The sequence below is a fragment of the Arvicola amphibius genome, chromosome 12, assembly GCF_903992535.2.
Source record: "Arvicola amphibius chromosome 12, mArvAmp1.2, whole genome shotgun sequence".
Lineage (NCBI taxonomy): Eukaryota > Metazoa > Chordata > Mammalia > Rodentia > Cricetidae > Arvicola > Arvicola amphibius.
In genome coordinates, this window is record NC_052058.2 from 136,817,539 (window position 1) to 136,840,854 (window position 23,316).

General features: G+C 47.8%; 1 protein-coding gene across 1 annotated transcript in view; it reads left to right on the forward strand.

The window, feature by feature from the left end:
• The first annotated feature begins 1,448 nt into the window (after positions 1-1,448).
• The window catches only part of Apba2 (amyloid beta precursor protein binding family A member 2), a 174,002-nt gene continuing 152,134 nt past the window's right edge, over positions 1,449-23,316 (forward strand). The window contains exon 1 of the mRNA XM_038313844.1: positions 1,449-1,504. The gene's annotated coding sequence lies outside the window, so the exon portion shown is untranslated. The remainder of the gene's footprint in view (positions 1,505-23,316) is intronic.

A 23,316-nucleotide genomic window follows, 5' to 3' on the forward strand; every position in this document is an offset into this window, starting at 1 on the left:
GTATTTTTAGCCTGAGGAACACACTGCAGGTGGCATTCGCAGGTTAGTCAGGGCAGGTGTGCAGTGAGACAGTGATGGGTGCCCGTGTTCTAGAGACTGGCAGGCAGTTCCTGGGCTTCTGCTCAGGATGCATGGCCAGGATCCAGGGAAGGCAGCTGCGGTCAGGGGAGACTTTTTCTATGCACCCCCTTTTTTCCCTTGAATAATTTTTATCAGCATATCCTGGGTGGAAGAAACTGCTTCATGAGTGTCCCGCTGATCTGCACCCTACAAGCTCCACCCCAAAGGGAGATCATTGTCTTCTGTTCTCCTGGGTCATCATGGACTTCACTGACACTATGACCTCCTTCTGTAGCCTCAAACCTCTTATGGACCTCAGCACCAGTGAGACAAGAGCCTGGCGATGGGCCTTTGCATTGTACCACCACATGGCAGCCCATTGATGTCACATACCATGAGAGTCCCTGGGCAAAGCGGGGTTTCTCATGCTCACTGGGGTGCGTCAGATGAATGGGGGAGAGTTGATCTGTGTTTCCCCACTCTTTTTCCTTAGGCATGATAGTGGATCCCAGGCTCCAGCTGGGTGGCATGCTCCAGGAGCAGGACAGAAAATCTGTCTGAGGAAGCTGTAGGAGAGAAGGCAGCAGGGGCCTGCCTTAGCGCTCAAGGAAGCGTTGGTTCCCAGGCAGCTCCTCCTTTGAAAGGGCAGGGTGTGCAGGAAGGAACTGAGGGCATGTGTAGGAGGTGGTGCCAACTCAGTGTCTGGGTTGCAGAATCCTCCGAAGCTCAGGCGGATGTGCAGGCTTCCCAGGTTCTCCCGGGAGCAGAGCTAAGATGGAGACCAAGGTGTCTGTCTTTGCAGTTCAGGGCTGAAAGAACAAGCAAGTTGCGGAGGACATAGTGTCTCTTGCCCACCTGGTGGCTCTCTTCAAGCACTGTCACCTGAGCAAGGTCACCGTTTCTTTGCAGAGTTCTTGTTCGTTGCATTTGGCAGAAGCATCCTATCCACATGTCACATATACTGTTTTAAGAGAAGTATCTCAAAATGTACATAGCTCTGAGCCTTGTGTAGTGTTTTGCTACTTTGGGAAAAAGCAAGCTGGAAACAAATGGATCCCGAATGTGTGTGGGGCGTATATGTGTAAAGAGGTGTGGGGGTGTGAAGGGATATTTTGTTTGATTTCAGGGTCTTCCTGCAAAAGAGTTTGAGAAGTCTGTCCCTCACATACTCAGTGTAGATCCGGTCTGTAGTCCAGTTAGTGGTCTGTGCTCCCCTGAAGATGTCAGGAAACTCATGACCAGCTGCATTCTATATTTCCAGATGTTGCCTGTTGAGAATACTTGGGTTCTGACTCTGTCCTGTGTCTGTGAGGGAGTGGGTTGCCTTCCCAGCCCACCGACTCGGTGTTTGTGATCTTTCTGTTGCAGTTCTCTGGATACTGAAGCACAGCTGAAGCTCGGCCAGGTGACCTCGTGGAGGCTGGACTTTGTGAGGAGACTGCTGGTGAGTGGGATGTGTGTTCCAACTTCCGCGTTTCCTGATGTGCCCTTGGGACAAGTCCCCATTACCATGCTCAGCCACAACCTCACCTCTCTCTAACCAAACTCTTATATACTCATGCCGATTTCCAGCGTTGTCTGGCTTGAAACGGTCACACCTACAGTTGTCGCTTGGTGTCCATGGAATGGCGTCAAGGGCCTCTGTGGGTTCCTGGATCTGAGGATACTCCAGTCCCCCATGTGAAGTGCTCAAGATTTACATGGGACATGCATACATCCTCCTTCAATGACTTCTGACACTTCATATGTTGCAACTGCTATATGAATACTTGTTTTATTATTTTGGGGATGGCAAGAAACATAACTGCACCTATATTCAGTATGGACTGGGCTATTGTAATTCTAGTATGACATTACAGGAGCCCCAATACCGTACTGTAGGGAGACTACAGGTTAGGAAAAGGCTAGTGTAGTAATGAGGCGAGCAGGCCTGCTTTTCATCCCGCCCGGATCCCACACGGCTAGCTTTACACCCGAAATAACAACACACAAATTGTATTCTTTTAAACACTGCTTGGCCCATTAGCTCTAGCCTCTTACTGGCTGACTCTCACATTTTGATTAACCCATATTTAGTAATCTGTATAGCACCACGAGGTGGTGGCTTACCGGGAAGATTCTAGCCTACGTTCATCTTGGGTTGGAGCTTCATCGCATCTGACTCACTTCCCTTCTTCCCAGCATTCTGTTCTGTCTACTCCACCCACCTAAGGGCTGGCCTATCAAATGGGCCAAGGCAGTTTCTTTATTAACCAATGAGAGTCCTCCATCAGGCTAGGCCATGCTCATACCATTCATATGGTCTCTGCTGTTCTCTGGAGAGTTTGGTAGGTAAAAATGTTTTGCATCTTTAGGACTTTTGGAATAAAAACAGTTTTGATCTGTGGTTGATTGGGTCTACAGATGTTGAACCTGCACATCTGTAGATGTGGAAAAGGCATAAAGGAGAGCCAGCAATGTGTGGAGGACAAATGACCAGGAGTCTGCCAGTTGTGTCCTGCCCTTGGGAACAACTGTTCCTGTCTCTGCTGTCAGGGTACCTTCAATCCTCCATGATGCATTATTGGAGACCCTTCTTCCCGGACAGTGGTGATGAGCTCAGGGCATCCATCACCTCTTTCAGAGATTTTCAGGAGCTGGTAGGAAGTGGGCGGTGTCTCTGTTCCTTGTGTGGGGAGTAACAGTTCTTATTTTGTTCTACACCCAGACCATTCATGGGTGGCCCAGGCAGCCAGCCCAAAGGTGCTGTTGCTGTGGGCAGGCTCCTTTATCAAAAAGCAGGCTGGGGGCTCTACAGAAAGTCCCAAGTGAGTGGTGCAGGGTCCCTGGGCTGCTCTGAGGTACCTGCAACTATGGTTGGATGTGAAGATGTGTCATCTCCAGGGCACCTCCTGCTGGGGAGTGGCCAGTTCTGCATGGTTCTAGCAGGGTGGTTTAAACAGCATGAGTTTGTAGTCTCTCGGCTTTGGAGGACTGAAATTCAAGACCAAGGAGCTAGTCTGGTGGTTCTTTTGAGGGCTCTCCAGGAAAGGACTGGTGGCTTGCCAGTCATCTCGGTTGTCATTTGGCTTGTGACAGCTCTGTCACAGAGCTTTCCCTTGGTATCTCTGGTTATTTTTTTAATTTTTATAATAGATTTTTATTGAGCTCTACATTTTTCTCCACTCCCCTCCCTGCCTCTCTCCTCCCATTCAACCCTCTCCCATGGTCCCCATGCTCCCAATTTAATCAGGAGATCTTGTTTTTTTCTCTACTTCCTATGTAGATTAGATCCATGTATGTCTCTCTTAGGGTCTTTATTGTTGTCTAGGTTCTCTGGGATTGTGATTTGTAGGCTGGTTTTCTTTGCTTTATGTTTAAAAACCATATATGAGTGAGTACATGTGATAATTGTCTTTCTGGGTCTGGGTTACCTCACTCAAAATGATGTTTTCTAGCTCCACCCATTTGCCTGCAAGTTTCAAGATGTCATCATTTTTTTCTGCTGTGTAGTACTCCATTGTATAAATGTACCACATTTTCCTTATCCATTCTTCAGTTGAGGGACATTTAGGTTGTTTCCAGGTTCTGGCTATGATGAACAATGCTGCTATGAACATAGTTGAGAACATGTCCTTGTGGCAAGATTGAGCATCCTTTGAATTTATACCCAAAAGTGGTAATGCTAGGTCTTGAGGAAGGTTGTTTCCTAATTTTCTAAGAAATTGCCACACAAATATCCAAAGGGGCTGTACCAGCTTGCATTCCCACCAGCAATGCAGAAGTATTCCCATTTCCCCACAACTTCTCCAGCATAAGTTGTCATCAGTGTTTTTGGTTTTGGCCATTCTTACACGTGTAAGATGGAATCTCAGAGTTGTTTTGATTTGCATTTCTCTGATGACTAAGGATGTTGAACATTTCCTCAAGTATCTTTCAGCCATTTTAGATTCCTCTGTTGAGAGTTCTCTGTTCAGGTCTGTACTCTATTTTTTTATTGGATTATTTGTTCTTTTGATGACCAATTTCTTGAGTTCTTTGTATATTTTGGAGTTCAGACCTCTGTCTGATGTGGGCTTAGTGAAGAACTTTTCCCATTCTGTAGGCTGTCATTTTGTCTTGTTGACCGTGTCCTTTGCTTTACAGAAGCTTTTTAGTTTCAGGAGGTCCCATTTATTAATTGTTTCTCTCAGTATCTATGCTGCGGGGGTTATATTTAGGAAGTGGTTCCCTGTGCCAATGCGTTCAGGTGTACTTCCCACTTTCTCTTCTATAAGGTTCAGTGTGGCTGGCCTTATGTTGAGGTTTTTGATCCATTTGGACTTGAGTTTTGTGCATGGTGATAGATATGGATCTATTTTCATTCTTCTACATGTTGATATCCAGTTATGCCAGCACCATTTGTTAAATATGCTTTCTTTTTTCCATTTGATATTTTTTGCTTCTTTGTCAAAAATCAGGTGTTTGAAGGTGTGTAGATTAATAACCTGGTCTTCAATTTGGTTCCATTGGTCCTCCTGTTTGTTTTTATGCCAACACCAAGCTGTTTTCAGTACTGTAGCTCTTTAGTAGAGTTTGAAGTCAGGGATTGTGATGCCTCCAGAAGTTCTTTTATTGTACAGGATTGTTTTGGCTATTCTGTGTTTTTTAGCCTTTCCATATGAAGTTGTGTACGATTCTTTGGAGGTCTGTGAAGTATTTTGCTGGGATTTTGATGGGCATTGCATTGTATCTGTAGATTACTTTTGGTAAGATTGCCGATTTTACTATGTTAGTTCTACCTACCCAAGAGCATGGGAGATTTTTCCATTTTCTGGTGTCTTCTTCAATTTGTTTCTTCAGAGATTTAAAGTTCTTGTCATACAAGTCTTCCGCTTTTTTAGTTAAAGTTACTCCGAGATATTTTATGCTATTTGTGGCTATTATGAAGGGTGATGTTTCTCTGATTTCTTTCTTGATCTATTTATCATCCGTGTAAAGGAGAACTACTGAATTTTTTTGAGTTAATCTTTTTTCCTGCTACATTACTGAAAGTGTTTATGAATTGTAGAAGTTCCTTGGTAGAATTTTTGGGGTCACTTATGTAAACTGTCATATCGTCAGCAAGTAGTGAGAGTTTGACTTCTTCTTTTCCGATTTGTATCCTTGATCTCCTTTCGGTGTCTTATTGCTCTAGGTAGGACCTCAAGGACTATATTGAATAGACATGAAGAGAATGGACAACCTTGTCTGGTTTCAGTGGGATCACTGTGAGTTTCTCTCCATTTAGTTTGATGTTGGCTGTTGGCTTGCTGTGTCTTGCCTTTACTGTGTTTAGGTTTGTTTCTTGTATCCCTGCTATCTCTAAGACCTTTGTCATGAAGGGATGTTGTATTTTGTCAAAAGCTTTTTTAGCATCTAATGAGATGATCATGTGGTTTTTATTTTTCAGTTTGTTTATATGGTGGATTACATTGACAGATTTTCATATGTTCAATCATCCCTGCATCTCTGGGATGAAGCCAACTTGATCATGGTGGATGATGATTCTGATGTGTTCTTAGACCGGATTTACCAGTATTTTATTTAGTATTTTTGCATCAATATTAATGAGTGAGATTGGTCTGTAATTCTTTTTCTTAGTGATGTCTTTTTGCAGTTTTGGTATCAGGGTAGTTGTAGCATCATAAAAAGAGCTTGGTTTTGTTCCTTCTGTTTCTATTGTATGGAAATATTTGAGGAGTATTGGTATTAGTTCTTCTTTGAAAATGTTGTAGAATTCTGAGCTGAAAGTATCTGGTTTGGGGATTTTTTTGCTTGGGAGATTTTGACGACTTTTTCTATTTCTTTAGCAGTTGTAGGTCTGTTTAATTTGTTTATCTGGTCTTGATTTAATTTTGGTAAGTGGGTATCTCTGTTTCTTACCTGATGATGGAGGAAGGTAGGGTCAGATCATGTGATTCTGAGTCATAAGGTCATCTCCAAGCCTAACAACCAAGAAAGATCATCCTTTGGAATGGTCCTGGATTTCTCTAGGGATGGCATCGATTCCAGTGAACAGAAAAATCACTCACCTAGGATAGCCTCAAGGGTCCACCCCTTAGAGAACTCTTCTCTCTTGTAATGAAATCATGGGTCTGCTGGACCAGCCCTTATCCTTATGGCTCTATGTACAGTCTTGTTTGTAATAGTCTGTGCTTTCGCTACGGTGTCTTGTTCATTTGTTTGTTTGAGACAAATAAGAAACGGCAACAAACACACGCAGCAAGGCAAACTGAACAAAACAACAGCATGAAACACCTGAACCTTGCATCGCAGGAGACCCCTGAGCTCCGCCTAACAGGAAAAATTTCCCCTTTGCTTTATAAGATTATTAGTCATCTTAGTTCATATTCCTGTTGCTGTGCTAAAATACCCCTACAGAAGGAACTTCTTTTGGCTGGCCATTCTCAAGGGTTCAGTCTATCCTGGTGGCAGCTCACGCTGATTACACTGTCTGCCATTAGGAAGTAGAGAGAGGTGAATGGCATAGCTCAGTCAGATTTCTCTTTTCTATGCTGCCTAGGTCCCTACCTCAAGGAATGGTGCTATCTATAGTCTGGATGGGTCTTTTTGCTTAAATTACCTAATGTAGACAGTGCCTTACAAATATGCCCCAAGGCACGAGTGTGTGTGTGTGTGTGTGTGTGTGTGTGTGTGTGTGTGTGTGAGTATGTGTGTTTCTATGCACACGATTCTTGCTTTTGTCAAGTTGACAATATTACTATCACATTAGTCATACAGAATTTGGCTGCAGACCTTGATCATCTGCAAAGATCTTACCTGCAAATAATGTCATAGCTCAGGTTCTGGAAATTAGGATCTCAATATTATTTGGGGGGTGGGAACAGAATCACCACATAAACGCCCCCCCCCCCAGTGTTGACTATGAGGTTGACTCACTGAAGCAGTTTAGACCTCTGTGCAGTGGTGAGAATTGTCATCATCCGGGTAATAGCCCCCTACTCCTCCTTTCCTGCTGGGCAATCTGGGCTCAGCATATAGCAGCACATGGCTTCATTGCCATGCAGGCTTTCCCTGGGTACACAGTCCCTTGCCATGTAGCCTTTCCCTGTATGCACAGTCCCTTGCCACACAGCCTTTCCCTGGATGCACAGCATAACTTGGATTTTATGCATCTTCTCACATTGGCCCTGTTGGTGTTCCCAGCCTACAATGGTGTTTTTCTGGCTTCCTTCCCATCTCTGTCCCTGATACAGACCCCCATCCCCGTTGAGTCAGCTCAGTTCCTAGACTACATCTACCTTTTGGGGTGTGTCTTGACCTGCCCCAGGTCAGCCTGCTCTTGTCTGTGTACTGTCTTCCCTGCACCACATAATGATACTCTTGGTCAACAGTGGGACACACACACACACACACACACAAGATTGGAGTGGACCTGGTGAATTTCTGCAGCCTAGTGACCTTGCGTGAGCTGTCACAGCACAGCGTTCATCGACGTGTATGCAGGGTACACTGCCAGCCATCGGAGAGGGTAGATGCAGCCACTTGATGGTGACACGTGCTGCTGTTTGGATCCAGGGTGTCCTGGATAGCTGGGGTGGTTCCATCATGAAGTTGTAGAACCTTTAAGAGAAGGAACCTAGTGGGAGGGTCTTCAGGTCATTGGAAGTGTATTCTAGAAGGGACAGTGGTACCCAAGCCCTTCTGCCTCTTTCTCCTCCTGTGTTCCCACAAGATGAAGAGCTGTGTTCCACCATGTGCTTTCTGTCATGATGGGTTACATTGTCACAGGCCTAGAAGCCATAGGGCCACCAACTGTGGACTACAGCCTCCAAAACTGTGAGCCCAAATAAACCTTTCCTCTTTATAAGCTGGTCATCTCAAGCATTTTGTTATAGTAGTAAAGCTGGCTAACAAAATATGGTTTACTATGTGATTGGCTTATGTATTTTTGTAGCATGATTAATAAAAACTCAGAGAGAGATACTGGGGTTCAACCTAAAGATCAGGAAAGCAAAGCAGCCAAGCCACTAGAGAGCTCTTACCTTTATGAAATCTTCAGAATGAAAGAGAGTGAGTTCCTATCTCAACCCACCTTATCTTCCTCTCTAGTGCTGAGATTAAAGGCATGTACCACCACTGTCTGGCCTCTATAGCTAACTAGTGTGGCTGTTGGGATTAAAGGTGTGTGCCACTACTGCCTGGCTTGTATGACTGACTACTGTGGCTGTTTTGCATTCTGATCTTCAGGCAAGCTTTATTTATTAAAATACAAATGAAATACCACTACATTACTTACACCCACATTTCTGAAAAAATGTGTGTGCCATTTGTGTGTGTGTGTGTGTGTGCACGCGCACATGCGTGTGTGCATGTGTGTTGAATAGGAGTAAACCCAAGGCCTCTGTGCATTAGGTTTCTCTTCTGCTGTTCAGGCATATTCCAGCCCTATACTTCATGACCCATTGTGGCAAAGAAGATTTTAATGCATAGCTTCCCCGTCTTGAAGCTCTACCATCTAACTAATACATTTCTATAGTTAACTTCCTAATGCCAGTCAGGACAGTCAGTTACCATGCTACAGACATAAACATCTCCCAGATGTGAGGGGTAGGCAGCCATTGTTGATTACCCTTCAGTCTGCCCTGCCATGGTCCCTGGATTTTCCAGATTGAGTAAGTCTTCCCAACAGCTCAGATGGTTGTTCGAATTCTGAGCAGTGTTTTCTAATGGGATGTGTATACTTTAGGCATACTGTTATTGCACTCTTACAGGGCATGGGGTAGTCTAAACACAAGCTTTGCATGTCCTGGGAATTGACATTTGCTCCGCTAGGGTGATCTGGAGCTGAGCCAGCATTGCTGGGTGTATGTCAGAGGAGGGAGGACAGCCTCCTGCCCTGGGCACAGGGCAGGGACAGACAAGGTTGGTGGCTGGCAGTGGATCTGGTGAGGGGCAGTGGGGCTGAGGCCCTCAGAACTGAGCATGCAGATTCCCTGCTCTTCCCTGACAGTGTCCTCTCCCCTGCAGTTGTCCTGCATCCACAGGGCATCACATCCAGGCTTCGCAGCAGCAGGGCCCTCTGACCCTTGCTCACCCCTGCTGTGCCAAGACCTTGGGCTTTGCTCTTTGGTGGTTTTGGAGGTGACTGGGAAGGAAGGTGCTTTCCTCTCCTCCCCCATGCAGGGGTCATCATCCTGTGTGGTTGTTGTGGCTGCTGCTTGCTGCTTTTGTGCCCTGTTAAGGGAGACCTGCATTTCAAGAGAAGACACAGCAAGGTGTCAACTGCCCCTTCCTGAAAACCAGAAGTCAACATGGCCACTTCTGGTTTGCTCCACCCCTTCACCCTTCATGAGTGAGACCATCTAGATACGCTGTGCACCACATCTGTCCCCATCTCCTTGGTGCCCAGGAACTTTGAGAGCGAGTCCTCCCTGTTGGTTCTAGAGGACTCACCAGGAATGTGCTATTACTGGTAGGACTTTTAAATCAGGGGAAAATACACATAATACAGAAATTTACCATTAGCCATCTTAATGTATTTTATTTACTTGATGTGTTTATATGTATGGGTGTTATGTATATGTGTGTATGTGGTGTGCACACCTATTTAGTCCAGAGGTTTGGGTATCCTTCTCAATGTTCCCCTCCATCTTAACATTTGAGGGTAAGTCCTCAACTGAGCCTGCTTGATCACTGATTTGGTTAGCCTAACTGGCCTCCTGCTTCTGCGCAGTTCAGGGCTGGATCACAGGTGTATCCTGCCATATCCTGGGTTTCATGTCAGTTCTGGGACCCAGACTCAGCATCTGCTCTGACTGAGCCATACCCAGCGCCTTAACTTTATTTTTAAAACTGATACATAAATGTAAAACTTGTGTGTATTTATGGTGATTGCATGATATTTTGATAAGTTGTATATAACATAATGTTCAAACTAGGGCAAACATCTATCTCTTTAAACATTTGTGCTTTTTATGGTATTCTTGTAGCTTTTTTTTTTAAATATAGTTTTGTAGTGCGTATATGTAGGTCAGAGAGCAGGGTTTGAACTCAGGTTGTCAGGCTCGGTAGCAAGCCCCTTACTCTGCTGACCCATCTGGCAGGCCCTCTTGTAGCTATTTGGAACACACAGTACTTTACTGTCCTCATCTTCTTGTGCCACAGCATGCTCCTGATTGGTGCACCTGCCTCTGGTGACCATCGTTCTACTCCAAGCTTCCCTGGGATCAGCTTCTTAAATTCTCCATGTGAGCGACTTCAGGCAATGCTTGTCCTTATGCAGCTGGCTTACATCCATTATTGGAATGATGTCCAGTAGTGTCCATGTTGTCCCAAGTAACGGGAATTCATTAACTTTTATGGTAGCTGGTTGCTGTCTGTTCTGGTTTGCTTTCTGTTGCTGTGGTAAACACCATGACCAAAAGCAACCTGGGGAGGAGGGAGTTTGTTTCAGCTTACGGGTTGTGATCTGTCATGGAGGGAGGTCAGGATGGGAACGCAAGGCAGGAATCTGAAGGCAGGGACTGAATCAGAGACCATGGAAGAACAGTGATGACTGTCTCACTCCCAGCCTCAGGTTCAACTGCTTTTCTTATATAGCTCTGGCCCAGCTGCCTAAGGATGGTACCGCCCACAGTGGGCTGAGCCTATCTGTATCAATCATTAATCAAGAAAGTGCTCCCACAGATACATCTACAGGCTATTCTGACGGAGACAGTTCCTCAGTTGAAGGTCCCTCTTCCCAGGTGTGTCAAGTTGACAACCATGGCGAACCATCAGAGTGGCCTATAGAATATACTGTGCTGGCTTTATGTCGTTGTATCAAAAACCCTGAAGAAAGCACTTAAATGAGTAAAGGCTTATCTTGGCTCCCGTTTTCAGAGGTTTCAGTCCATGGCTAGGGGAGTCCATGTTTACGAGCCTGTGAGGAGGAGGAACATCATGGCAGAGAGCTGCTCAGGAGATAGCAGCTGAGGGTGGTGGGGGAGGGACAAAAGGAGGAGGGCCGCCTTGGAGTCACAGTGTAACCTTTAAGGACATCCATCCAATGACCTGTGGTTGGTGGCTTTGATAGATCTGACTGCTTGGTGGTTTGGCTGTGGTTTATATTTTGGGGTTCGTGTCCTGGATGGCTGATCCCCAGTATGATGATGGATCTTGAGAGGTGGGATTGACTGGGGGTTGTCCTTAGAAGGCATTAGTTTTCAGGGTGCCCTACCTAGTTGTGACTGGGTGTTAAGGTGAGCCCTCCCCCCCGATATACTTGGTCTCATTGGCATGCACCTGTTTTCTTGTCTTTGACACAGCCAATGGTGCACTTAGCTGAGGTTGATGGAGTCCTCGGTCTTGGACTTGGAACTTCTAAACCCATGGTCTAAATAAACCTCCTTTCTCTGTATACCTCCAAATACCTAATGCAACAAAATACCACCAGTCTCAAGTATTTTGTTGCATTAGCAGAAAGGGAACTAAGGCAGCCTTTGGGTGAGGGGTTCTCAGAGTACTCAGGGAGAGGAAGAATCAGCCTGCAATCACCATTTCAAACGCAGGGCTATGATACCGGGCTTCTAATTGGGTGTGTTGATCTGTCCTTAGAAAATGTCCCTGTCATGGTGCTGAAGCCAGGGCCCCCTGTAGCATCCAAGTTGCCTGATTGCCACAGGAGAAAGTGGCTTTTCTGTGCTTGCTCCTAGATTTTGGGCTCTTATCCTTTCTCTGTACAAAACTTCCATCCCCCATGCCCACAGGCCCCCCCCCCCCCGCCTTGCTTTGGGGATTACAGTGTGGGGTGCCCACTCATCCAGAAAAGCAGACTCGTCCCCATTCCCACATCATGTTGATTTGGTTTTCACGAACAAGTTTTAAGTGGTTGCCATCTGTTCTCCTCTTAATTATTTTTCCTAATTCCATCAAAAGGAGGAGGAAGGACATTTTCCCAAAGTCCAGATCTCACCGAGGAAGTGTGGCTCTGCCGCCCACCACGGCGGAGGAACACAACTGCCATCCCTGAGAGTAAGGAGCCAGAGGGTGAAGCTGGCCCCTTTCAACAGGGTCATGCCCTTGCCTGTTGTTCATTCAGTACTGCAGTGGCAGGGGCCTCCAGGACCCTCCTGACAGATCCCTGCACCCTGCTCCGTGGTGGCAGAGACTGAACGGAGCTTTTTGGTTGACCAGGGCCAGCCAGTCACTGTCAATACCTTGCCCAAGTGGAGCATAGTACTGGCAGATGCCACGTTGAGAGCTTTACTGGAAAAGAGTCTCCCCCGCTGGTGCGTCCACTGGCCTGGTGTGGCTCGTCACTGTCCAATGCTGCTTTTTGCCCTATATTGTATTTTATTTATCACCCACTAGGCTGGATACTGACAGAGCAGCGAGGCCCTTTCCCACTCCACTGTCCCTCGGCACATGTCCTGCAGGCGCATCTCTTCCCTGACCAGGGAAGTCAGACGGACTTTGGAGCTTTCTGCTATGCGAAGTCAATAAGAGTCTCAGCTGCTTCCCAGAGAGGGGAGGTGTTAGACACCGATGTGCTGGCTGATTGCAGAGACCTCCAAGTCTCCTGCCTAGCTACAGGCTGCCCTGCCCTGGAATGCAGTGATGGGGGAGGGCTGTGCACGCCCCTCCCCTCCTCAACTGTCCCCGTTCTTGTCATCAGACCTCCACCTGCTCATCCCTTCTTGCCCGTGCCAGTAGACGAGCCAGAGGGGTGTGGTGTCTTTAGAAAAGGCAGTCTGGCGGCTGATGACCATGGTGACACTGAGCGTCCAACAGGTGCTCAATTCTGACTTCTCCTGGAGGAGATACCCTGGAGATGATCTTGCCAAGAACATATTTAATCTGGTGCCCATGCTTGCTTTGTCCAACCCAGCTACCCCAACAGTCACTTGACTGGCCCTTTGAGAATGTCCCCAGGGAGAATTCTGTGACCACAGATGGTTTCTCCTTGGGCAGAATCTCTTTAGCTCTTCAGGGTATAACTGGATGCCACCTCCCATTTCTGGATACTCAGGAGATTTAAGAGTGGATCATGAGACACTGGGGATTTAGCATCTGGCCACAACTTCTAGAGTCTGACTCAGGAGGCAAAGCAAAGCCCTGGTCTCCTCCTTGGGTCATTGGCCCTTCTTGCTGATCTCTGGGATAGGATATTAAAAAAGCCAGTCTGGGAACATCTGCTCTTTGGTGCTTGTTGCTTCTGCTGGCCAGGGCAGTATCCTGGGCCACAGTGACCACTGTGTCCCACCTCATGACCTCCCAGGAGAAACTGCCTGAGCTGTCTAGTCTGTAATTCCTAGACCCCCAAGAATGGGAGGTTATGGAGTTCTACAACCTGCCCCGCATTTTTCTGGGGGAAGGCTTGATAGAATGACCTGGCTTTCCCGTCCCCTGTGTCCTGGCACTCATATTGCCACCATTGAAGGCTATAACCCCCAGCCCTTCTGGTGTGGTCTTGTTTCCTTCAGCATGTGACCGGAGAGCCAGCCTCACTTTGTGGAAGTAGGACATGGTGTCGCATCTAGATTCATTGCTGGGCTCCCTAGGCTCAGGAACCATTTCTCCTTCAGCGGTGGCTTGGAGGGTCCTTTCAGTTCAACGGTGTCTGTGAGTGAACTGGGGCATCGTCTGCATCGGGCTTAGAGAAGGGAACATTTTGTTTCTGTTTGAATTAACAGCAATTGAAAATAATAATGTCAGTCTTGGCTGTATATATTCGAGATTCTATTTGTATCTTCGGAAGCCACCACACAGTATGTATTTTTGGGACGTTATTCTCAAATGTGCAGATGCTCACGTAGAGGGAGTCTCCGTGGGAGAGCCTCTGTGCTGGCAAAGGGGCGTCTGGGACAGGTCTTCATCTGGCCCTTCCGCACCTGACTCCTGGGTCTCAACATAGCTGTGGGGAGCAGCCATGGAACCCAGCCTCCTCTCCCAGTTTAGCAGTTGGCTCTTGCTCCATCCTCAGTGCCCAGGATGGTCTGCAGGTGCCTGAAGCCACCGACTGTGCTACCTGCTCGTGGCTGAATGAGGTACATATTAGTCACAGTAGGAGACCAACAGTAACGAACAACCCATGCATTACTGCAGTTCATTCACAGTCTCTGGAGTGTTCATTTCTGGGGTTTCCTAGTTGAGATTTGTGGGCGGCAGTTGACTATGGGTAACTGGACTTCAAAAGTAATGTCTCTAAAGAGCAGGGGCTGGAGCACAGGGCCGTCAAATTCCAGAAACAGAGCCACTGGTCAGCTGACCTGGGGTTCCAGTCACTATCTGACTCTGGTGCCAGTCTGTGCCATGGGGTAGGATGGGTGCAGGCAGGGTTGTCCTTGAGACTGTGCTCACACCTCTCCACAGTTGCCCACACTTGCAGTGGGCTCCAGGGCCACTACTGCCTGCAGATGGGTCAGCTTCCCCTGCAGTGTTTCCATACTGGCTAGCATCTCTATTCCTAGGGCACTGCCTGGCTATGGGGACAGCCTCACCCTCAGGATTTCTAAGTTGGGGCATGTGGAGCACCCTGAGGTCCGTGTGTATCAGCCCCTCCTCATGCTGCCCCCATCATCATCACAGAAGCACACTGAGCTTTATGACAGTAACACAGGGTGGCACAGCCTCCCTCAGGGATGCGGATGGAAGCGTGGGTCCTGGTGTGGTAGAGTTAGAAGTAGAATGATGTCTGAGGGGTGGGTTCTAGTGGAAGATGGTGAGGTTGTTGGGCGGAGGGGGGGGTGTCCTCAGAAGGGATTAGGGACGGAAGAAATGAGTGAGTGCCTCAGAGTGAGTGGTGTTGGAGATGTAAGTTCAATTCCCAGCACCCACTATAGGGGACTCACAGCCACGTGTAACTTCAGCTCCAAGGAATCCAAGGCAGTCTTCTGACCTCAGCAGGCAGCTCGCTTGTCAGTTCTCTCAGGAGCCAATCCTTAGACAAAGAGTCACGCTGGTTCCTGCTTCCTAACTTCTGTCCTTCCTTCTCCGGCACACAACTTCTCCAAAGGTAGACTGACGGACTAACTGATTGCAGACTAGTTTTAAACTATTAACTAAATTAACCTTTTATTCCCCATAAACGTTCCAAACCTCTGTTATTTGGTTGTAGCAACAGACAAAAACTAATAACATACTTTAGATGCACCGAGACACCCTTCAAGTAAATAATCCTATCCTATTACACATGTACTTTGTCTTTCTCAGTCTGGTTTGTTTTGATTAATATGGCCATCTCTAGTTGTGTTCATTTTCTAGGGACAATTCTTTTTTTAGATTTTTCGAGACAGGGTTTCTCTGTGGCTTTGGAGCCTGTCCTGGAACTAGCTCTTGTAGACCAGGCTGGCCTCGAACTCACAGAGATCCACCTGCCTCTGCCTCCTGAGTGCTGGGATTAAAGGCGTGCGCCACCACCGCCCAGCTTGTTTTTTTTTTTTTTTTCTGGCAAGTTGGTGCAGCCACTATCAAGGTCAGTATGGAAGGATAAAAATAGAAATGCCACTCAAGCCGGCTGTTCCTTTCTGTGTGCCTCTGAGTAAGCACATCACAGAGACACTTGTGGGTCATTGCTTCGGGACTCACACAGAAGAGCCAGGAAGCAGCCCACTGCCCATCAGTAGAGGAACACGTTCACTGTAGTACCTGCATACAGTGCTTCTGTCCTTCTTGTCGATGTTGGCCACACCCCGCAAAGCCAATGGAGGCTGTGTTAGGTCAGCTTAACCAAGGTCTGTTCCTAGGAAAGAGGTAGAGTCAGCTGCTGTCCTGCCATACCAGCCCATCAGAAACACCTCCCTACTTGCTTGGCTCCAGAGTGTTGCCTGCACCTCTCCTGCTTTTCCTCTTTCCTGAAGTGCTGGGCACAAATGGCCAGGCATCTTAGAAGCCTCACTCCAGGGGTCCAAAGCCCACATGCCACCTGCTGCTACTTGAACAGAGCCTGTTTGGGGAGTGAGGATCCCATTGTTGGTCTTCTAGGATACAGCAAGGCGTTGCACACATGGCCCTCTTGTGACCATTATTGCAAAAGAAAAGGGACACCTGGGTGTGGTGGTGCACACCTTTATTCCTAGCACTTGGGAGGCAGAGGTAGGTGGATTTCTGTGGGTTTGAGGCCATCCTGGTCTACAAAGAAAGTTCTAGGACAGCCAGGACTGATAGATACACAGAGGAACCCTGTTTTGAAAAACGAAAGAAAGAAAGAAAGAAAGAAAGAAGGAAAGAAAGAAAAAAAGAAAGAAAGAAAGGAAGGAAGGAAGGAAGGAAGGAAGGAAGGAAGGAAGAAAAAGGAAGAAAAGGGGCAGGGCACTTTCCTCTTTCCTGCAGGTGAACTGGGACAAGAAGAGATTTATTTTTTTTCTGCAGTGATGCATTTCTTTGAATTCTCGTGTATGACTGACAGTCCCTGGAGCACAGATGTCTCTAAGGAGGTCAAGAGCCTGAAGTGGCCTGGCCCTGGGCTCCTGCCACCTGGTGCATCTGCCCCAGTCCTTTCTGCCCTGCTTCTTTCTCCCTGCTGTTGTCACCAAGTCCTGCCCAGATGGTGACAAGAACCAGTCTGGTCATGTGTGGATGGGAAAGTAAGCCAACAGCTTGGGGTCTAGGAGGGCTTTTCAGTTGTCCTCGGGGGGGGGGGGGGCTAGGGCTGGAAGAGCCATGGGCTACAGAACTGGACAGCTTGGTAGGCCAAACGAGACCTGCTGGTTAGCTCCTCTGGGCATGGACAGAGACTATCACAGGGTGGGGCCTCAGGGCCAAGGTGGGCAATAGTGATCACAGGCCAGGAAGGTTGCTAAGGTTGGATGGGAATGTAAGCCACAAAGTCATATGGAAATGACTTTGAGAGATAAGCACCATTATTAGACAAGGTCATCGGGGTTGGCGTCCCTTTTGACATTTGTTTGAAGAAGGAGAGAGTCCCAGCCTTGTATACCATTTCCCCACACCGTGCCTTCTACTATGTTACCATACAGTTAGTGGGCCCGTGCCAGACTCCAGTGCCATGTTCTTAGTCTTCCCAGTCTGTAGAACAGTGAGCCAAATAAACTGTTCTATGTTACCCACCATCAGGTGTTTGGCTGTGGCAACAGAAATTAGTCAAGACTGAAGTTCTAGGTGGTTATGGAAATCCATAATCCTGGAGCTTGAGGGCCTACCTGGGGGTGTGGCTGGAGTAGCTGTCCCTTCTGTCAGAAACCTATCAAGCACAGGATACTGAGCATACAGGGAGTCAGGATGGGAGCCAGTGAGGCTGTTCTAGTTAGGGACCTCTAGTTGTCTAAGAGGAGACAGGACGATTTGTTTTTCTGTTTAGCGTATTTTGTACTATTTTACTTCATATTTCCTGAGACTCTGTATTTCCTGAAGAATGTTTCCCGTTAATCAGATGAGGTAAAATCCCTGTCTGTTCCACCCAGAGGGACAAGTGGGGTTACAGTGGGAGGGTAGGGGTGGTATCTTTCCATCCTCTCTGGAGGTGGGGCTTGGTTTCCAAGCGTGCTGATTGGCTTGTTTGTAGCGCATTGGCTGATAGTCCCCAGCCAACTGAAAACAACATTTCAGTGCAGTTGAAAACAGCTGCAGAGGGACCAGAGGCCTCTGCGGTGAAGGCTGGGGTGTTAGGAGGCCCTGCATAGAAGGGCGGGAGATGGTCATTTGGGGCTTGTTTCTGGTTTTGCCACTTGTCATTACCCTGCTAGTTGTCTTGCACGTCAGTGTGTTCTAGTGAAATGTCGCTGGTACAAGGTGAGGGCACTCAGTCCCAAGACCATTGACCCATTATGACCTTCCAGAGTGGCTTTCTGTGGGACTTAGGGGACAGCCCACCAGGATGACAGGGAAGCTTCCTGTGGCAGAGCCTTTGGGCCTGGCAAGGGGCTGGCAGGTTAGCACAAGTGCCACTCCACTGGTTGTACATGTCCTCTGAGAGCTGTGGCGGTGCTGGTGACAGGACACCAGGCCTGGGCAGTGTGTGAGTGACAGGTTCTCATGCTTCCCGTGCTCACTTCCCCGTGGAATGGAGCAAGGATGCAGGGGAGTTGATGGCCCATGTCCGCGGAGCCCTTAGCCTTGTATGTGAGGGGACTGTGCCGTGCACCTGCTGGCCCTGGTGAAGCTGGAACCGGAGGCATCTAGGATGGTGGGGGCAGGGGTCCTGGGAGGACAAAGAGTAGATAAAGGCCCACAGAAGACCAGCCTTGTCCAATCCTCACTGATGGTAGTCCCTCTGAACCCCAGTTCTCCCTCCCGACCCCCGCCTTAGTTCTGTGAATAGCTGTGACAGAAATGCTCATTTTACAAATGTGTTCAGGCAGAAAGAGGATTACAGTGTGTAAAATAGCAGTTGGACCATCCTTCTGGGTCAGTAGTTCTCTGTTTTCATTCAAGACATGTACTTGGTGGTCATCGGAGCCCAGGCTACATTAACAGAAGGGCAACACACTGCTAAGACAGGTGTCAGAGGGTGTGTGGGAGTGGGATGCTGTGCTGGGTAGAGGCCTGTCCCGTTTCCTCCAGGTCCCTGTTAGCTGGGGATGCTTTGTTCAGGCTGCCCTGGGGAAGGGAAGGGGGGGAGGGCCTCAAGCACTCCCTGAAGCAGTGGCCCTGTGTCAGTGTGCAGCGTCTGAGGGACATGAACCTCTCACAACAAATTTGTTGTGGAGTCAGACTGTGCTTGGTGCATGGCTGTGAGCATCACTGGCAGAGTCAGATGGAGCATGGCCCCTGTGGGATGACCGTACCTAGAGGAGTACGGCATAAACACAGGGTAGCAGTAAATGGCCTCAAGTTGACTGCGATTTGAAATGAAAATGAAAGTCACTGGACGGTTTTCACGTTGAAATCACAGAGTCCTGTAGTCTCCTCAGGCCCGGAGGTAAGTATTTCCGCTGGATTGCTTTGTTAGCATTAGGATTTGGGGCTTTGATGGGAATGTTTTCCATCCTTAGAAGGGGTAAAGGGTATTTACTAGCAGTTAAAAAAAATCTCAGGGAAGCATCTAAACACATTGGTTATCGATGTGTGCTTCCCAAGAAGACAGAGGGTGCCGGAGCTCTGGATGGGTGAGATTGTGTTACAGTGTCTGAGCAGATCGGGAGAGAAGTGGGGCTTTGCACGCAGCCAGAGGGTGTCCTCGAAGGAGGCTGTAACTGTCTGTGCCCATGTTTGGTGGGTGGAAGTGAATGGATAATAGGCTAGTTACTGTCATGAGAGTCTGTATGGGTATAGGTGCATGTTCTACATGCATTTGCTTTTGTGTGGGTGTAACTATATGATCCACATGTGCTTGCTTTTATGTGGGTGTAGGTGCATATTACATACGTGTTTGTTTTCCTGTGGCTCTAGGTATATATTACATGCATACTTTGGGGTTTTTTTTGTTTTTTTTTGTGGGTGTAGATACATGTTCTACACATGCTTTACTCTTTTGTGGTGTAGGTACACGTTCCATGTGTTTGCTTTTGTATGCATGTAGATACACGTTTCACGTGTGCCTCGCTTTTGTCTGGGTGTAGGTACTTGCTTTCATTTCTCTCGTCATTTAGACTTGTGCCTGGTTGTGTTGCACCATGTCATTCCAGAGAGTGCAGTTGGCCTTTATTGGCAGCTGTGGAGGGAAGGTGTCTGGGGACAGTTGTGCTTGTGTGAGTCTGTTCGGCCCCTTCCTGTTCTCCAGGACTCTCTTCATGGTGCTGATCCTGCATTAGTTACAGTACGTCATCGGGGGTGGTTTGAAGTCTACTGGAGGATGCACAGGATTCTGGGGCAATAGTATGGTGTTTTACACAGAGACTTGAGCACCCACAGATTCTGCTATCATCAGGTGGCCTATAATTAATCCCCCAAGTGTGCAGTTGATGACCACATATTCCTGAGAGGCTGAGGGAGACAGGAAAATAGGCCCCTAAAGATGCTGATCCTGGGAATATAAGTCTGTTCCTTTACGCTTGGCCCCAAAGACTCTACTGATGTCACAGTGAGGGTTTTGCTGTGGAGACGTTATCCTCCATTATCTGGATGGGCATATGTCATCATAACTGTGTTAGTTAGCTTTGTGTTACTGTATCAGAGCAGGCTAAACCTCAGTGTGGCGTCAGGGCTGATCAGTGGCTCCTCCCACCAGTGGCTCTGCCTCTGTTCGGGTCTTGCACTGTTGACCTCTGTTCATGAATAACTGTGGCTTCTTGTGGGCACCAGCTCCTCTCCCTGCACCCAGTCACAGTCATAGCCACTCACAGCTTTTGGGAGATACAGGCTTACCCCTCGGCTCTTCTGAAACACTAAACACTGGGAAATACTTGATGGACTTGGGGCAACTCTATGGAAGTAGCTGAACCCCATCCTAGGAGTGAACAGTGGATCTGCTATCCTGTGTGGTTGAGGGTGATAAGCTGTGTGGTCCAGCTCCAAGCTAGTTGATTCAACTCTTCATTAGCTCACTGTGTCCTGCTGTGAGGCAGATGGACCAAGATTCTAGAGAGATTTCCCCAGGTGTCTCCTCCCACACTCAGGGGATGAGGTTGCTGCCCTCAGGCTGTGCTCCTATTGGCTGGCTTGTTTCTTATGCACACCTCCAAATTGGCCTAGGCATAGCTGGGCTGGTATCCCCTTGCCCACCATGAGGAATGAAAGTCAGAATACCTAGTCTCCTAGGCTGTCGTCATGGCAATGAGCCTTAACATCAGGGGTGCTGCCAGGCATTGGTGGCACATGCATTTGATCCCAGCACTCGGGAGGAAGAGACAGGCATCTGTGAGTTCGAGGCCAGCCTAGTCTACAGAACAAGTTCTAGAACAGGATCCAAAGCTACACAGAGAAATTCTGTCTCAAAACACTCCCCTCCCCCCAAAAATCAGGGGTGCTGCTCTGTGACCTTTCAGGGAGCACCTGAAGGCAGAAACCATGTTGCAGGGCTCACTGGGGTGGGTTAGCTTCCTGTTGGAGGCCAGGCCTGTGTACCCTAATCTGTTCCTAGGTTCCCCCTAAATCTCTGGTTTTGGAAGTGGAGAGTCTGTTGGAAGCTTATTAATAGGCAAGGCAGCTTTTCAAGGAACACAGAGGAGCTGAAAGTGTAATTTTGACTCCTCCTGGGAAGCCCCATCCTCTGCTGGAGACAAGGGGGTGGGGATCCCGCACCACAGAGAGATGACAGCAAGGTGGGTTAATGCCATACATCTGCTGTCATTTGACTTCTCCAGAGCGTGCAGACAGAGGCTGGTGCCTGGTGAAAGGTCTGACTCACAGTTTTGCAAGCTCCGAGGAACCTTCAGCCCTCCAAGCGTCCCTGGCTTCTCTATCTGTGTTATGCCCAGGGAAGGTTAATAATCCGCCCCCTTCTCTTCTCCTTATCTCCTTTCTCCCTTTCTTTGCTCCCTCTCTGTTTGATGACCCGAATGTACAGGTCCTCTTGCTGATGTTGGCTGGAATAAATGTGAATGAGGTCTAGGTGTGGCTGTGCAGCCCTCGGCATCTGTGTGGTAAAGTGCGTTTCAAAGTGGAAGCTTTAGTGGTGTCATGGGAAGAAGCTGTGTGGTGTTGGACACCCTAGATCACATGAAGTGGCTTCTCAAGAAGTTGACGTCTGAGGATCAGAGAGGTTTTAAGTATGGCATGAGGAAGGACCCAAGTCTGCAGCTTGGATGTCCTCGCTTGAGGGGACATGACAGAGATAAGAGGCAACGTGGAGGTGGTTTGGTTTCAGCCATGCTTCTTGTTTCTTGTTCATGTGAGGAGAGGAGACAGAGAAGGGGGCAGAGAGGATGGCTGAGTTACAAGGTAGGTGGCCCAGGATGGAAGATACCCCAATAAGTCGCCTGCTCACTTGCTCTGGATCAAAAGAGCTGCCCTCTCCACAAAGTGCCTGCATATGTGTATCTGTGTATGAGTTTATCTCTCTGTGTGTGCCTGTGTGTTTGAATGTAGTGTGGAGCTGCAGGCTGGCTTCCTGCGGCCCTGCTCCCAGCCACCGGCTAGCTTATGCCCCAAAATAACAACACACAAATTGTATTCTTTTAAACACTGCCTGGCCCATTAATTCCAGTCTCTTTCTCACATCTTGCTTTAACCCATTTCTAATAATCTGTGTAGCACCATGAAGTGGTGTCTTACTGGAAAGATTCTAGCGTACGTCCATCTTGGGCTGGAGCTTCATCGCTGTCTGGTTGTAGAGGCAGGGCAATTGTCTGAGCCATCTACCTCACTTCCTTCTTCCTGTTCTGTCTACTCCACCCACCTATTTCCTAACCTATTAGGCCAAGCAGTTTTCTTTATTAATTAACCAATGAAATCAATAGATTGATAGAAGACCCGCCTCCATCATTTGAACATGCCTGTGTGTATTTCTGTGTGTTTGTATGTACCTGTACATGTCTATTTGTGTGTGCACCTGTATATGAATCTATGTGCCTCAGGCAGGGGAATGCTTGTGAGTGTAGAGCTCTCAGACCACTCTGAGAAGGCAGTGAATCAGGGCAGACCAGCTTTAGGGACCGGGACATCTGCAGAGGCTTGGGAGCTGTTCCAGGATGTGTGGGCAGGTGTGTGAGGCCGCCAGTCACAGAGAGAAGTGCTGTCTTGTGGCCACTGTTGGTGATGTTTTCACCTTAGAACACTTTTAGATGTGAGGAGAGTTTGCAGTGGTGGTAAAGTAACTCAGAGAAAAACCATCCCCAACTATGGTTCCCCCAGCATCTGATGCCACGGTGGGCCATTTGCCACAACCATGGAACACATATTGATCAGTGGCAGATTTTAGACTTTCTTTGTTTCTGATGATCTGGGCAGTTTTGAGGATTAAGGAACTCGACCTTGGTAGACTGCACCTCAGTTTGAATTTTCTTAATGTCTTCCTCCTGGTTATGAATTATAAGGGGAAACCCCACAGAAGTGAAGTAGTACTCAAATATCACATGCTACCGTAATCAATGTAAAATTATCCTCTTCCTCTCCAAAGGATTCTGTAGGAGGACACCATCTAAGGGATGAAGGTCATAGGGAGAGTGTGTGCATAAATGATTTGGGATTTCTATACGGGAGAATGCTGCTTAGTAATCAATTCATTCAGACATTCATGGATTCCTGGTTTTGCTGTTGAGTTTTGCATCATAGCCCTCTGTATCCCTGGATACCACATCTATGGATTCAACCACCTGTGATTGACAGCACTTAGGAAGACAGCATCTGTGCTGCACACACACAACATTGTCTCCTGTCACTCACTGTGTTCTCAGCCACTCAGCATCTATGTCGCATTAGGGATTATGAATCCGCTGGAGTGACTGAAAGCTCACAGGATGGTGCACACAGGTT